Source organism: Vigna unguiculata, chromosome 3 (genome assembly GCF_004118075.2).
Source record: "Vigna unguiculata cultivar IT97K-499-35 chromosome 3, ASM411807v1, whole genome shotgun sequence".
In the NCBI taxonomy this organism is placed as follows: Eukaryota; Viridiplantae; Streptophyta; class Magnoliopsida; order Fabales; family Fabaceae; genus Vigna; species Vigna unguiculata.
In genome coordinates, this window is record NC_040281.1 from 56,942,619 (window position 1) to 56,961,415 (window position 18,797).

An 18,797-nucleotide genomic window follows, 5' to 3' on the forward strand; every position below is an offset into this window, starting at 1 on the left:
ATTATAGGAGTAATTTTGGTTTTGTAATGGATGAGAAATTGGGCATCGAAGAGGTGCAGCGTATTTTTGTTGGAGTAATTATTACTATACTTAAAATAGGCATGAAGTGGGGGGTTAACGTATTTCCATGAATGAATCTGTTTTGCTGCTAAGGTGAAGAAATGTCCGAAAGATGAAAATTTTTTTTGGGAAAAGTTCTGATGATGTTGGTTTGGGGAAAGTTTGTGATGGGTTGAAGTGACAAGTTGCTTTTCCAGTTTCCATGATCTCTTGAATCGAAATGAAACAGAGTGTTTGTTTATCTTTTTTTTTTTTGTGGTGGAATGGGTCGGTGTCAGGGGGTCCCAGAAACCCAAAACGACGTATGAGAGGGTGCGGTAGTGGCAGTGAGGGTGAGGCCCACACCGAGCAGAGTGGACGTTGGCGTTCCTGAACTTGGGCTAGCCACTACCCAACCCGACAGCGACCTCAGCACCCACGACCGACACGCGTCACGCCCAGGATTCATGGACCACTTCACCAGTAACTGTGTGTTCCAAGATTTGGGAGTGCGAAATAAAGTGGCAGTGAATCAGGTTCGTACACATGGCTTATCTTAACCATGCATCCCTGTGGACCCCGCAAGCATGGTCATCACCACTTGTGCATGCATCCATGCTATCATTACTTCATCACCCATTCAAACAACATCGTTTCATGTTCCTAGTTTTTGTTTCAACTCATCACACTGTCTTGAAGAAGAACTCCGTTTGATGATCGATGTAATTAGAAAAAGTAAAATGAATCAACCAGTTGGTGATTATAATACATGGTTTAAACGAGTGTGGTCCTCATGATGAAGTTGATGTTTTGCGACAATAAGGTCCTATATTAATACATGGTTTTATGGTTAGTAGTTGCTGAGAGGTGGTCGTTTTAAGCTTGTAAGGAAGATTTACGATATTCGAAATTTGTTTTAGACCATGTATGATGAGTGTAGTTCAAATTTTTATTAGGCCATGTTTTTTTAAATGAATAATTTAACGAGAGATTTAGAGGTGATTTTAGAACGGAATGAAATTTATGAAATTTTATAATTAAATTGATTGATGTGATATATTAAAAAAATTCTTAATAGATAAAAAAGTTAGATTATCAAAAGATCCATATTATTATAGGTTATATAAAATTATATTTAAATGATTTAAAATTATTTTTATAAATTTTATTCAATGATTGAAATTATAAAAAAAATTATTTAAAGAAATGAATAATACAATATCTTTTTTATGAAAATAAATTTAATATGTAAGATGAAAAATAAGTAAATATTATGAAGATAACGTGAGAAAAAATAAAAAAAAAAAAATACAAAAAGGATAAATTAGTCATTTAGCATCTCTTACCTTTCAATCTCATCAAAATTAAAGGGATGACATTTATTACGAAATCATAATAATCTTTCCTCTCCAACCTTTTTCATCAATAAAAAAAAAAAAATCATAGTCTAATACTCACTTCTCATTCCTCTTAAATACAATGAATAAAAAAAACATAATCTTAATGATTTACTAAATTTGTTGGGTTGGTAACTGATTACTAACTTTTTTATTTCATTTCTTTATAATTTTTCTCTTAATTATTTATTAAAAGAGTTTTTTTTTCTTCTAAAAACTTATTCAAATAAACCTTTTACAAGGGTTTTCTCTTCATGGGTTTTTTCATCTTTGTTTTGAAAAATGACAAAAGAAAGAATAAAGGATCTAATTTTATTTTTTTTGTGGTCCACAGTGATCCATGGTTTGGAATCGGTAAATTAGTGTCATATTATGTGTCTTTTCACATTATATTTTTAATCCACACAATTTATTATATTGTGTGAGACAATTTGTGTAATGATACTCTTTTTCTCCGCGCTCATGTGTACTGTAGGCTCATTCTAGTTAGATAAGATAATACAAAATTTGTTAAATTTTACTTTTTTAAAAGTATAATACTTCAATCGATATAAAATACAAAAATTACTACTTCTACCCTTCATATATGAAGAGAAAAATAACTATTACATATATCAATAAAAAGATATAGTTTATGTCCATAAAAAAGTAGTCACTGACATTGGTGGAAAAAAATACAAATAAATATTAATTGAGAAATAACTCCAAACTATCTAGAGGTGTAAGCTAGACTTGACCACTTAGACGTGTTGGGCAACCCAACAACCCGACGACCCATTAATCTGATAAGTCTGACCGACCTGTTTTCAAAATTATCATGAACTCAAAATATAATTAAGCCTAAAATAAATATTAATAAAATGAAATTTTATCTCACAAGAAATTCAATTATTTTATCTAAACAAGAAATTGAAAGGTAAGGTATTTTAATTTCTTTATCAAAACAAATTATTTAGAAAATGAAAAGAATTTAATTACAGAAAATTCAAATACAATGTATCTCAATTTCTTAGTATGGTTGAAATGTTTCATTCAAACAAGGTGATGGTCTTCTCTTTATTTTTACAAATAAAAGAATATATCTCAATTTTTTTCACTTTCCACACTTTGTGGTAACCGAAGGCGAACAAACATCACCTCGTAAAAATGAGAAATAAAATAAGAAAAAATTGAGAAAAGTAAAACTATTTAGATTGAATAATATAAATAAATATTGGAAAATTAAAAGTATTTTATTTATCATTAATTATGTATATTTTTATTTAATATTATGATTTTAAGTATTTAATTTATTATATTAAATTAAAAAAATATTAATAAAAGAAACGACATAATCATCTTTTAAGATTGAACATAGTTGATTATATAATATGTTAATTACGTTTATAACATAATTATTGTTTTTTTTTCTGTGAAAAAGTTGAATAGGAGAATATCACATTGTTGTTTTTTTTATGTGTTTTTGAAAACAAATGTAGAATAATTCATGAGGTTCAAAGAACTAAACTTTCTCGATGGAGTCATTTCCTATGCAGATTTTGGAAGTAGATGAAGTGAAGAAAAAATTCATGTGGAAGAGGAAAACCAAAGCAACACATTAGAAATCACTTTCTATAGCCAATAATTCATTACAAGAAATTTGAGGTATAATAAAAAATAACATGATAAAAAAGTAATTTAATAAATTAGAGTTATATGTATTCATCATGAACCACCTATTAAAGTTATCTAATATAACATTATAATAGATAAAAGCATTTATAAATATTGAACTTAAATCTACTAATTCTAGGGTTATTCTTACTATTTTCTTTTATCACACACTTTTTTTAAATTTTCCAAAAAAAAAAAAATCTACCTATGAAAAATTTACTAAGTTGAAGCATTAATGAAAAGAATTTAGTACCTGCCAAAAGTAGTTGTGAGAGAACTAAGGATATTCATTGTTTCTTTCTAAGTATTTTTAGGAGTTTAGTTTCACCAACTTTGTTCCTCCAATTAATAGCCTCTTCAGACTAATTTCAATTTTGGTTTTTCGAAGTAGACATCTTTTAAGGTAGGCTATTTCAAAGACCACTCTTGTTCCAAATACCAGACAAAATGTTAATCACATCATCATTAGTAGAAGTGTTTGGTAATTAAACTTGATTTAATAACTTGGAATATGTTGGTTTTATGTCATTTTAAGCAGTGTTTTAATTTGTATCTTTCTTTATATTTTATTTGTTTTCATTCTTAATACATTTATTAAATTTATTTGTTTACATAATAAAATTTATATTTTTTATAAAATAATGCATAAATAATTTAACTGAAAACGTAATTGAAATAGCCTATTTTTAAATTATAAATACAAATATCCAAATATATTTATATATTGATAAAACAAAATTAAATTCTACATAAAAAAAGCATGTAATATAATTTTATATTTATCATCTACTTTCCAATTCAATCAAATATTTGTAATTCAGTAGTGGTTAATAACTTTGACAATATATATATATATATATATATATATATATATATATATATATATATATATATATATTATTGGTTAATTTTTCAGTTTTCACAGATCTTATTAACTATACTTTCAGCAAACATATGTAATCAATGGGAGGAATCCATTCAACATGATAATTTTTGTGACAGGCGAGATTTGTAAGAATATTTTTGTATACATTTTTTCACAATTATTTTAAAAATAATTGTGAGAAAAATATTTAAAAATTAAAATTAATTTATATGTAAGTTAAGTAATATTTAGTTATGAGAGGAAAAAATACGAAAAATAAAATTGTTAATAAAACCTTTTAAATTTAACTTTTAACTCATGTATAAAATAATTTCAACTATTATAGTAATCTCTTATTAATTTTAATAATTTTTTATCATGATAATAAAAAAGTGAAAAAACAATAATATATATATATATATATATATATATATATATATATATATATATATATATATATATATATATATAAAAGAGTGATTTGTAATCAATTATGTATTAAAAAAATTAATACAAATCAATTTTATTCTTGCAACAATTGATTATCATGATGCTTCCTGAAGAGATCCTACAATAACACTCATATCTCGGGTTTACATTGAAATCACCTTCTTTTTTTTTTTTTGTTAGTGGTCTCATATTTACATCCAAACGATGCCTTAACATTAATTATTTCTTTCTCTCTCCTACCAAACAAGCTATTATATAAATAACCTTGTTTAAATGTTGATTTAATAATAAATTATTCCAAATTTTTTATTAAATTGAATTAAAAACTATTTAAATAAGTTAAAATATATTTTTTTATTAATTTTATAAAAATTATTAAATTAAACTATCAGTATATATTATGTAAGAAATAAATATTACTACCACCGTTACCTGTGTTGTTTTGACCCTAACATGCGTTTAACGAAGATACATCATATAATTTATTAGTCTTATTTGTAAATATATTATTGCATACAAAGTTAAACTTGTAATTTCATTAAAATTTAGTGTAAATTACATTTTTCTTAAAAAAAATATATATGTTGCCCTGTTTTTTTTTTTAAATAAAAATACACGTTCCTTAGTATACAAATTCAGTTTTACATCATGTTAAAAGAAATGGTTTAATTAAGTTGCAATGGCCTCATAAATTTTGATTATTTTAATTGAATCTTTATTAAAAAAAGTTTTGGGCGTTTAAACTATTTTTTTGTTAAGTATGTTGGTGTTTGATTTTATGTTATTATTTTTATCTATTATTTTTTATTCATTGGTCAACTATATTATTTTAATTTCTTCTAACCCATCCATCAACTCGCGCCTTCATGGTTCATAGAAAAAAGAATGAATGAGTTTAGCTAAGGTCTGAAAGAGTGAAAGAGTTAATACGTAAATTGGAGAAAAGATAATAAAAGTAATGATAATATCATTTCTTTCTGGACAAAAGTTAAAAATCATATAACTGGACAAACAATTATTTTAAATAGTCAAATATTTATCAATTTGATTAAACCAAAACATTATTATAAAATTAAATAAAAATATGATATCAGCTTTCTAAATCTATAATATTCACTTTATATCATAAAAAATATATATAATGTTTTACAAAAATTGCAATTTCATTTTTTTATACAATATACACATCTTTTATGCTTTCCCTCAAGTCTAAGGTAACAAATCACACCTCACTAATAACATACAAGTTTGGTGGAAGAAGTTCAAATACAATATAAAGGTGTTTTTTTTTTGTGTTTGTGTACAATGTTGCACCAATGAAGTCATGAGCATTGATTTATACTAATTGCATTGCAATGTGATTTCAGAAGGCAAAAGAAAAGGCAAAGCTGATACATCAACCTCAGCATCAAATCGAACACATTTAAGAAAACAAAAAATGTTGCATGAAAGAACTCTTGCACACACTCCTTGATTAGTGCATTATTACCACAAAAAGTATCAATGGCTTGGAAACAGAACAAACAAACAAACGAACAAAACAACTTGTCCCTTTGAAGCCATTTCCTTCAAACCACATTGCATGGCTTCACTTCACTGAGTCACAGAGGCACCTTCCCTATCTATCAATGTCTTGTTTTAGAAAGAAAAGAGTGTGAAGAAAACTTGGAAGTTGTTGCATGCATGATACAATGAGACCATGATGTTTTCTTGGCAAAGGAAACACATCTTTGCTGAGGACAAGCATTGGAACAAACACCATTCATGTTGTGCAACGCACAGCCACAGTTTTTGTGGTATGGCCTTCGTTCAATCTCCATGTCATGCAGTGAAATACTTCCCTCAAAGACACACTGAAGCATCATTCCACATGCCCCAGTTGCCATTCTGTTGGTGATGTGGCTAACCTTTCTCTCAGACTTATATATACTAAATGTATCATCATAAACTCTGTGTCATTGATGAAGAAATCAAGAGTAGGAAACTAAATTTGTATTTATTATTCCCGTAAAATTCGAAGCTAAAGTAGACAGTCACACAAGACATGCATCGCTGAGAAAAATAGAGACAAGTTAGTGGTTTGGCCTCTCTTTCATGTGTTCTTCAAAACCCACCTACCTCTCCTTGTCTTGTAGTATGGTTCACTTTTGCTATAGAATTCTCCAAAAGTTTTGGTTAACTTTAATATGATTCTTAGGTGGGCGATATTTCCTATGCAGAAAGTTAAAACTTTTGTGTCACTTCAATTACTAAGTCAAAATGTGGCAGTTTCACTTTATGTTCTGCTTTCAGATACTACTGTTTGAGTCCATGTGATAATGGTTGTGGTAACTTGCAAGATAATGCTTTTTGTTGACTCCTTCCTTCTATGCATCCAAATTAATGGCTACTCATAAAGGAAAATGTTAATGTGAGTTGTAACTTGTATGCCAGAAATCAGGATCTTTTGCTACATCATTATATAATTCATTTCCTTACTGCAAACTTAGAATCAGATTCTGGAAGGTCTAGCTGGTGTTTGCTGGCATTCTGGTACAGAACATTCTTAATCATGTGTTTTAATCATGTGTTTTATGCAGGACATCTCAGTTGAAAGCAAAATTCTTAATGATTTAATGTACTAACCTAAGCAACTCCTGTTTCTATGATTAGCAACTCAAGATTTAGTCAAGTTAATGCATATTTAACTCCTCTGAACAAGTTTTGAGTAAAAAATTTATGTAACCAGAGAGTTACTCTTTCAATGTAGATGTTGAAATTTAAAACATCTGGTCTTAGAAAAGGACATTTGATTTTCATATCCGATTTGTAGAACAAATTCCATAGAACTACATTCTCAATCCAGCTGCCATATGTTCTTTTCTCTGATTGTTTTCACAGTTCACGTGTGTAGGCCCCTCTTCACTTTTTTTCTTTTGTTTTCTCTGTCATCTGCAGATGAGGTCTTCGTCTGAGTTCACCCATATGATGATACCTCACGGGACCGATAGATATATTTAATTATGAATATTATAATATCATATTTTATTATTTAATCATATGATCAAATTCATTGGTCCATTTGAAACTGCAAACCAGCATCTGACCATCCCATGTGATGAATTTATCTGACAGATTGAAGATTCTTCAAAAACTGTTCAAAGACAGCGATTTTCATTCTTAGTTCATATTTAGAATAAACTTTTGACCTTTCAGCAATTAACTATACTGATAAACTCCTTGGCAGTTACAAGGGTAGGTTCTATTATCTGTGCTCACCTCAAAATATTTAGTGGTATTATTCATCTGGTTGAATGCAGTATTATGGATATGATAGTTATATGATAAGTAAGAACCCCATAACTATGTCTAAGATTCTTTCTTTAATCACGATTTCAAACACAGATTGCAGTTAATGATAATATTAAATCAAAACCGAAACCAAATTGAGAAATCACAGTCCATCAACAAACATTTGCAGGAACTCAATTGCCCCAACTTGTTTGTTAGAACCAATATTCAATACACAATCATGACTCCCAAGAACAACGGATATTCCTAATATTTACACCAAAAAGATTAATTAATAACAGGATGCATATCAGCATAGATACATTGAAAATACGTATAAAGATCCAAACTTTATGAGAATAATAACAATCTATGAGAAGCCAAGAAACGACCATAGTCCTTGAACAATATAATTGTAAAACGTCCATACAAACACTTCACAACCATTCAGGAAATCATCTTGGTAACTAAGAGGTAAAGAAGAAGAAGAAAAAACCCTAAACCAGACTGAAACCAATGAAACAGATTGAATATTCTCGTCACCAAATCTTAACTAAAGCGAATCTTATTTTCCCCCATTAGCAGAAGGTGAAGAAGAAGAAGAAGTAGTAGCGGCCAACACCAAGCTTCCTTCACTCCACACCCTCCTCATAGGGTATGACACATTGTTAGACCTTGGAATCTTGTGCGTGCAATGAAGAGACTTGTTATGGAGTTCGCAGCCACAATTGCGGTGGTAGGGTCGCCGTTCAACGCAGTTATCGTAGCCAGAAATGCACCCTTCATACACCGACCAGAATAATCCATCTGGGTTGGCACCAGTGGCAGCCATGTTTTGCTGCTTCCAAGAAGAAGAAGATTTTGTTATGTGTGTTTAACTATGCATAAAGTTCTTCTCTTGTAGCTTGTTGATGATGGAAACGCGGAAGCTCCTTTATAAAGTGCTTATTTAGGCATTGAGCACAAAATTATGGGCATTTATATAATACCATACGCTGGTAGTTGATCGAATATACCTCGGAAGTTAGTTTTTGGTAAATTAAGAACGGCAAGTTCAACCAGTGTGGGAGCCCTGTCGTGTCTTGTACACATCTTCTGTTTCAGAAAAAAAAATTAAAATTACTTATACATATTAATTTTACTCTTTATACATAATATTTGTCAAAAAAGTTTATATACATTGTCTACATTTTGCATGACAATAAAATAAATAAATATAATTTACTAAATATATTCACTTGTCATAATAAAAATTTGTGACCAGGTACACACTTGATGTTAAGAGGTGTTACTAGAATGTATTAGTAAGTAGCCAACAAGTTAAACAAAAAATGGTAACATTTGTCGCAAGACACGTTTAGGTAACCGATTTGTCTTTGTTTTTGCCTTCCCCAAATAAAACAATCTTTGATTTTGGACATTTTTGGTATTTGATTGACCAAAAGTGTCTTCGTTGGATGGTACAAAAAACTAGGTTTGTTTTGATTATGGGTTGAAGTGTTTGAGTTGTACACGTTGGGGCTTTGGTTGCACTTTTCTATGGGTTTGGTTTTGGAGTGGCTTAGGAGAGGTCACTGTTGCTTTGTCATGTACCAATTTATAGTCTTCGGTTTTATCGAACAGTTTTTGTTTGGAGGTTTTTGAGGGAGCATGTTATGATACAGTGGAACTCAGATTCGCTTTTTTCTTCTGCCTGCACTTTCGTCTTTCTTTTCTTCCAGGACTAGTATAGGTTGAGTCCAATCCAATTAATTACCAAAATATATTTTGAAGTTGTTTCAAAATGAATGATTAAATATGTTTTGGATGTTTAAACTTTTAATGTAAAACCAGTTCTCATGCCAATTTAGAATGTTATTTAAGCCGATTTTTTTTTAATATTATTAGATTAAAATATTATATTTATTTATTTTTATAATTTAAATATCAAAATATATTTAAATTTGAAAAAAATATATTATAATATTTATGAATTACAAACACATTTAACCTTAAAATAAAATTATAAAGAATAGACTTATACAGCACTTCTATTCAAGATAAAAAGCTAGAGAAGTCTGTACTACTAAGTATAAAAAACCTCATGAAAAATATGTATAATATGAAAAATAATTCAACTTCAATATATATTTTAAACTATATTTGCTTTAATAAACTCATGAATTTGTATTAAGTTAAAATTTCAAAAATATAAATTAAGTTAAAATCAAATTAAAATAAAAATAAAATTTTGTAAAACTTTAATTAAAAAAATTGTATTTCACAATAAAAATATATTAAATAAAATTTCAAAATTTAAATAAATAAATAATTTTTATTTTTATTTATTATTTTAATATTTTTTAATTCATTCTTTCTTTTATTTTATGAATTATTTTAATTTTTTTATTATATACTAGCGTAAACACAGGCGCTACCGCGCCTATATGTACATATTTTTTAAATATGAATGATATTATATTAGTAATGTTATTAAGTTAATATATATAAAATAAATTTATGTTTTATTAAAAATAAAATAAAATGAATAGAGAGAATAATTGTTAATGAATAAAAAAAATAATAAATAATTATATTATAAAGGGTATAATTGGTATTATGAAATGTGGACACAATGTGTACGAAATTTTTGAATATTTATAAATTATTTAAATTTAAAAAAATAATAATTCAAAAAGTAAAATTGAAAAATCAGTTGGTTTACATAGTTATAAATATAACTACAGATAAAATAAATTTATTGTGTAAGTAATATCAGGAATAATTATTTAAATTTAAACTTAAATGATAAAAGAGTAAATAACTATTTTATAATGAGTAATTATTTGAATTTAAAAAAGTAGTTACTAAAATAATAAAACTGAAAAATATTTTTTATTATAAATAATTATTTAAATTTAAAAAAGTAGTAATTAAGAGGATAAAATTGAAAAAAAAAGGACATTAAAGAGGGTGAAATTGAAAAAACAAATGGTGTATGTAGTTATAGATAATAAAATATATGGATAATGATATTTTGACTCACTCTTAACCCATTCCTACAATCACCTTTCAATTATCTATTTTTATATTTTTTAGTGGTGTAATGTGATGATCTAAGGATGATTTGAGTTGTGGGTTAGAAGTGAATAAAAAAAAGTGGATTAAAATATAATTATCTTAAAATATATTTATAAATATTTAGTTATTTCACATGTTGTGTTCTAAGAATTTTTTTTGCATCCAAAAAGTGTATTGATTATCTTTTAAAATATATAATGTGTACTGTATGAACCGGGATAACCTTATAGGATCAATCGACAGAGGTAAGCGAGAGCTGAGCGACATATGTCGCATAAGGCCTTCTCTAGTTGCCATCAATTGGACTGTCCACAGGATTCCACCCGAGTCCTTTACACAAATTGTGTAGCTTAACACACTGAACGGTGGACCACGCATCGCATGAAGCAGCCCCTCCTAGTTGCCAGCAGTTGGACTGCTTATAAGATTCCACATGAGTCCTTTATACAATTTATATGTCACGTTAAACAGTCAATCGAATGACACAATCAAAATTTAGTTAGTAACTTCATTAACATAAACAAGTCACTAAGTAGGTTTAAAAGATAATTGGACTGACTGTGATTAGATCTACAGCTAATCACGGATAATGAGAAAAATAATAAATACATATAAAAAATATGATTGTTAGAATTTTTGTCTCGCATTAATTATAACATTTATTGTTTTAACCGAATAACTTATGGTGATTTTAACATGGAAGTAAGCAACCCATGGCAGAACAAAAGACGTGAAGACTATAATAATTATCTGAGTAGACGTTCTACCCTATATCCAAAACAAAATGTGTACTTATGAGTTACCTTATTATTATAAGAAAAAAAATATCTGAAGTAACATCACTAAAGTATTAAATAAATTAAAAAAAACCTACAAGTTACGAATATTTAGGAAAAAAAAGTTTATTTTAATGCATCATAGTTATTAAAAAATAATGGCTTCAATAAGTTTATATTGGTTTTTGTCTTTCTCATTTCTAATTATATTTTTGGAAATTCTTTAATGTTGCAAGTAGTCCTTTGGTGAAAGGAGTTTGCCTAGTAGTTGTTACTTATATTATTTGAATGTTTTGAAAAATGATAAATTATATTAGCTTTCAATAAAATCTGAATTTTAATATGATTATATACAACATTTAGTGGCATATACAAATTTAAGGTTTTTTTTTTCTGAAATATGAACAATGATATTATTAACTTTTCTATTTTAATGTTCTTTTATATTGAAATGCAATTTTAGAAAATAAGTTAGATATCGTCAAGTTATCTAAAAGATACTTATATTAATTGAGTGAAAGTTAGATTAATGGTACTACGAGGGAATAGGGAAACATATAGTCGAATTTCGACTTCTTACCTTTAATATCCATATAGTTTTTATACGTAGAGCTTATAAGTGTTATCGTAGCTTTTGGGATTTTTGTGATTAATGACTTTAGACATTCATATTTGGCTGTCATGACTTTAAAATCATCTAATATTAATAACGAAGTAACAGTTATATACATAAAATAAAGTATTATTTTAAAAAAATAATATATACATAAATTCTATGAAATTAATCTACTTTATGAAATTTTAAATTTGAGTGGCCAAATTGCATATATTATGAAAAATTACTGAATTGGTACCTACATTGTTTTGAAAATGATGATCAATTTAACGAAGATATTTAATCAATCATTGAACAGATGGATTATTATTATTAAAAAAACATACCATGCTTTTTGTGGACGAAGAAAGAAAAAACAAGTTTGAATTAATTAGGTTTATAAGGAAACTTCTGATAATAAAACACAATATGTTAAAATGATGCAGTGTTTGTGGGAAAAGCATACTAACTTTTCTCTTGAATTTGAACAACCTTCCCCTAAACAAAAGTATTTATGAAACTATCTAGTTGGCAAAAAAAAAAAAAAAAACACGTTTTTCGGATATTGTGGTTAATGATAACTTGTATACAAAATATGTCACATAAAAAAAATATATTGTTAGCTTAATTCTAGTTCACCTAATTTGCTTGTGATATTGTTTACAGGAAGAATGGTGAAGTACGTCCCTGAAAATATGTTAGGCATTATAAATTTAATTTTACATTAATAAGAAAAAAATGTCTGAAATTGTAAAAGGTAAAAATCGTGCTCCTTAAAAAAATGTAAAAATATGAATTAAGTCGTGGATATTATAGTTTTCAAATGTAAAAATAATATTATGAACATCGATATATTAACTAAGTTGATACCTAAAAATAAGTCACTTATTTGTTATTATATAAAAATTTATTAAAAATAAAAAATATAATAAACAAATACAAACTCATTTTTTTCTAAGATTCTAAGGAATCATTCGTTGACACATTAAAGAAAAATCAATATCCAACCAAAGTCTTTAAAAGTCTTGTCTCCAAACATGTTTGAATGCATAAATGATCGTCATAAATTTAGCATGAATAGAAGTTTGTATCTCTAAAAAATTGAAAACTTACCAGCACATGAAACTAAACCAGGACAACCCATAGTTGTACCAGTATTCACCTTAAACCAATTTGACATATGGAACGTGCCATATTACTTCCATAAAGCTACCTTACCTTCCCTAATTTGAATATTAAAAAATTTCAGCACAAAAAAACAGAGACATTATTACTCATATGTTCCTTAGATTTATTTTCAGTCATACATACTAACTCCTTGATTTGAAAAGTAGAAGAAGATATCGGACTTGGATCTTGAAACCTACTATGATTTCTTATCATGTGCATCACCAATTTATTGGGTCCACACTAATTTAATCAATAAAAATAAAAAAAATGTATTTTTTTATGGGCTTCCAACCCATTATGCAATTTAAAAGATGCAAAACTTCCATCAAATTTGTTATGAAAGAAAATAGTGTGAAGAGACAAAGATACAGGAGTTGTGAGTACCTTTATTGAGAGAAAAAACATAAAGAGAGTAAGAAAAGAGCAATCGATTTATTCGGTGCAAGTCTTTGTGTAAAGAAGTCATATTGGAGAAAATGCTTTTATTCCTCATCTCATATATTAGAGGTTATATATGTTGTTTATTTAAAGTACTCATTTATATTTGTTATCCACCTAACCTTGTTGGCGGAGAGAATAATTATTTGTTGATTCTTGGAAGTTTTAAGAGAACTTGCTTGTAGTCTATTCATTAATAGTTATTAGGGGAAGATTTTATTGGATCAGATCCAGTGGGGTTTTCCTTCATATTGAGATTTTTCTATGTTAAATTTTTTTTGTGTTTGTTGGTTACTCTATTCGTTGTTTAATGCATTTTATTATTTTGCATATTATTTATTCAGGAAAGATTTGATCTGAATTTTTGCTTTCCTTAATTAATTTTTGAGATCTTCCTAACTTTTCTCATCCACCAAATCATTGAAATAATTACAGTAATGACATTCACTTTAATTACTTTAAACAAATGACTACAAAAAGACTAATTAAATTGAACAAACAAATTCAAAGAAGAAATTTAAAAATCGTGAAAAGTTTCCTTCAACTAATGCTACAATCGTATAACAATAGAATAATAAAATCGTATAACAATAGAATAATAAAAGATCAAATGAGATAAAAATTCAATATTATTACCACACAAAAATTACATAGCATAAAACAACACCTTTTTTTTTAACCTCAAAGTGAACAATTATACAATAAGTACTAAAGATCCAAGGTTTTAGTTTGTGACACCTACCCAATCAAATAAAATAAAATAAAGTTTATGGAATCCACACATTTCGTATCATAGGAGTAAAATATTTTTGCAACTTTTTCAGAAAGTACCCCAATAATTCAATTAGGTTCATTCTCATATTCATTGACCAAAGAAGAAAAATCGTATATCACATTTTTATTTTGTGTTACGGTGGTTGTGCAAAGGAAAATTTGTAGGGATAGTTAGTTTTTATAATTTTTTTTAAATGTTTTATATCCAAATACGTTGTTTTAAAACAAAAAATTAAACAAATTTAAGATTTTATTAAAATAATTTAATTACTTAAAATTATAGAGTTATAGAATTTTAATATTTATTAACGTGTATTATATATATATATATACACACACACACATATATATATATATATATATATATATATATATATATATATATATATATGATTCAACCGACACTTTGTGTACTAACAAATCAAAAACACTATACTAAACTAAACATATAATATTATATAATATTATGCATAAATGAGTTCGTTAACAAATAAACAAAATGTTACGTAATTTCGGAGTTTGAACCTAATTTACTCACGTATTCACTACATTTATAGTATATTAGTACAAGCAACAAATATTCTAAAATTCTATATTATTATATCTAAAAATAATAATTTACAGTATATATATATATATATATATATATATATATATATATATATATATATATATATATATATATATACACACACTCATATATTAGTAAAGTTATAGATCTCTTTTAAGTTTTAATATTTAATACACTATATTAACTACAATCCACAAATCATTCCAAATTGGTAGCTTCAAATCATATGTTACACATAAAGAATTAACATGAATAAACAAATAAATAAATAATGTGTCTTTTGTAAAATATAATTACAATTTAAAAGTCATGGATTTTAAGATCATGTGAATTAATATATTAATGGATTATGAGTGCATGAAAATGACAACCTACATAAACATATCATTCATATCTCAATCACATGCACATATAGAAAACACACACATCGAATACAATCTAGTATATGTCAATTACAAATTATTTCAATTAAGGTTAACTAGGATTACTTTTAGTTCATGTTAGCTAATATTGTATTTTGATTAATATCAATCAAAGTTTATATTTTCCCAAATATGTTGAAGTTATTTCTCAACTGATCTTAATAAAAGTTTGCTCAATCAACATTGACATTTTTTTTTTTCAAAGTTAGCTTCAATTTGAATCATTGATGTTAGTGAAATTATTATATGATCAATGTAAGTTAAGTTTTATCGGTTGATGTCGAAATATGTTTTTCCAATCAATAATAACAAAGTTATTTTTCGGTTAATTTGAACCTGATTATTAGACTTGTTTTTATAAGAAAAATGATAGACTAACAAAGTTTTTTTTTATAAACTTTAACAAATTACTTATTTAGGTAAAAAAATACTACTTTATTACTTTATTTTAGTTAAAACAAAATAATATATTTTAATTCTATTTATGAAAACTTTATCAAATTTGTCAAAAATAATTTTCCTTTTCATAATACCTTTGTTGATGTATGTAAGTCCCATTTCAGTTTTATTTTTTGTTTGGGCCTAGCCATTCGTGGGCCTAAGACCTGCCCAGTAAGGGGACCCCAAGACCCCCTTCTGCTTTCTCATTTCACTTGTCTCCGTTTCTGAAGTTGTCTCCTTATCCCCCTCTTGTTCTCCTACTAGGAACTCTGCTAGGGCACGAAATTGTCCGTCTCGGAACTAGCAAGACTCATACTTCTCCAGGTAAGCTGAGCTAATAGGCCTTCTAGTCCATTCTTTTCCTTTCCTTCACTGTTGAAAAACGTTAGTCAAGTTAGAGTTAAAGTTTCCTAACCTCGTCTTGCGTGAATCCTTATGTTTCAGCTCACTGCCTTGGCCTTGGAGCTGAAGTAACCCTTAGTTTCGGGATTTTTTTCGTTTTGGTTAGCCTCTGAGCAAGGTAAGGGAAGCTAGGGTAATCGTTTTCTTAGTGCTTTTACCTATTTTGGATTGTTCTTGTGTTTTGGTGCTTGAACCTTGTGGTTTGATGTATGAAGTTGGTTGTTGGGTGTGTGTGTTCGATCGAATGGGAAAATGCATGTACTGGCAGTTGATTTTTGAGCGAGGCACAGTCTCGCCTAGGCGAGACACTGTCGCCTGAGCGAGAATTCGATGAAATTCTTGCAGTGGTCACTGTTGGACCCTCGCCTAGGCGAGAAGGGGTCGCTTGAGCGAAAACGCCTGGGCGAGGACCTTCAGCTTAGGCGAGAATTCGTGACAGGGGCTGCTGTGTTGGCTGATGCTACTCCATGCTTATGTTAATTACTTTCCTTATTCATAATATGTGATCATGCTTAGTATGTGTACTTGAATGGAACTGAAAAGAAGTCGTTGTTATGTGTGATTTATGTTTTGGATGTTGGAAGATATGTTGTTATGCATGTGATGAGTATGAGTACAGAAACATGATATCCTTGAGTGTTTGAATGCACTGAATTTGGGTGATGGATAGGCATGTGATATGTGTTGAGAGGGAGTTTCATGGGAAAACTTCTAGTGATATATATATATATGTATATATATATATATATATATATATATATATATATATATATATATATATATATATATATATATATGTATATATATATATATATGTATAAGTGCATGCCTAGTGTATACCTTGATATAGGAGATGTCTAGATAAAGGAAGGTATCCTGAACTCTAATAGACCTTCATGCTCACGTAGAGCAGAATGGTTTATGTGGTGAGAGTGGCAGGAGGTCCTAGTCTTGGGACAGTTTGGGCCCGAGATATTAAAGGATTAACCCTGTGGGTGGTTGGGTGATAACCCCTTGTGTCTAGACTCTGCAGAGCTTAGAAACCAGCACAGGTGCATACTTCCTTTAGAATTCTATATCAAGTGTATGATCCGGATATCGAGTCATAGAAAATTTCATTTGTCTGCCCTCTCATGATTGGAATGTTTATAAGTTCATTGTTAATAATCTGCTTTGTCTTGTACGTGTTTTATAATATGTTAATGACGTTTGCACTAGCTCACCCCTTGCATTTTGTTTATGTTCCTGTTCTGTCTTTTCTTTGCGATGATCACCTCTTGGTGGGAGCAGATGGGACAAATCCTGGCGGTAGATCCGATGGGGGCAGCGGTGCTGCATAGCTGGACCAGTTTCTTGTGGCTCTTAGGAGTGACGTTTTGGCCCTAGAGCTGTTATAAAACTCTTGCCCTAGGACATGTCTCTTTTGAAAACTATCTTTTCTTTTGGCTTTTAATTATGATTTAAGGCATTGTGATTTTGCCTAAAACTTTTACATATTTATGGATGAATGTAACAATGATTTCCCTAAGTACTTCTTTTATTTTCCATATATATATATATATATATATATATATATATATATGTGACGTGGTTATTCGGTAGAATTAAATCTACTATAAATGGATGTCACAATGTATGCCATAAATGAATTTTCCCCATCACTAATTTAGTTGATATTTTCTTTCTAACGTTGAGGGTACAATCAAATTTAGTTAGAAATTTTCTTTAAATTATTTATGCCAGACTATATAAAAAGAAAATCATAAATTAATATTCAGACAAAAAATAACCTTAACATGTAAAGTAATTATTGAATCAATATTACTAGAAAATAATCTCGAATAATGTTGCTCTTAACATCACCATTTCTTTTTTTGTTTTTTTTATTAAAGTTTAACAAAATAGTATTCACAATGTTTTAGATAGTATTTTTGAATAATAAAATACCACTAAAGAAGATATTGTTCCTATTTTTTCTTAAAAAAATACTGTTCTTAATTTTTTGGTAGACATTGAGTTTGTACCTTCTTGTCAATTATTTCGGCATATATTTTTTATGAATTTAACTCTGTAAATTACATTTTATATAATTTAGAGAAAATTTGGAATTATGTTTTGAATTCCCTCGATATAGCATGTATCTTACGTATCTTTTTAAAGTATAAGTTTTTTTAACCACTTATATATTATTATCGACCTTTTATTTTAGTAAATAATACTCTACGAACATTAAATAGTTAATATACCTCATTAAATAATGATTTGGTCATAATTTTTGTTCGATTTTTTAAATTGATTTTATTTTTATTTTTTTGAATTTAATTTTAATATCAATTTCATTTAATTTGATTTTTTTAAATATTGTTAAAATAGTTAATGAATTATTAAATAATAACTTTCATGTATTATTTTGTGATTTTTTTTTTCATTATTTATATAACATCCATACATAGTCAATTAAACAGGACAATAAA

General features: G+C 27.8%; 1 long non-coding RNA gene across 1 annotated transcript; it reads left to right on the forward strand.

The window, feature by feature from the left end:
- The first annotated feature begins 16,124 nt into the window (after positions 1-16,124).
- On the forward strand, positions 16,125-17,782 carry LOC114175999. The gene is made up of 3 exons (XR_003602952.1): positions 16,125-16,245; positions 16,366-16,441; positions 17,614-17,782. It is a non-coding gene; the product is annotated as an uncharacterized LOC114175999 (long non-coding RNA).
- The last annotated feature ends 1,015 nt before the right edge of the window (positions 17,783-18,797 follow it).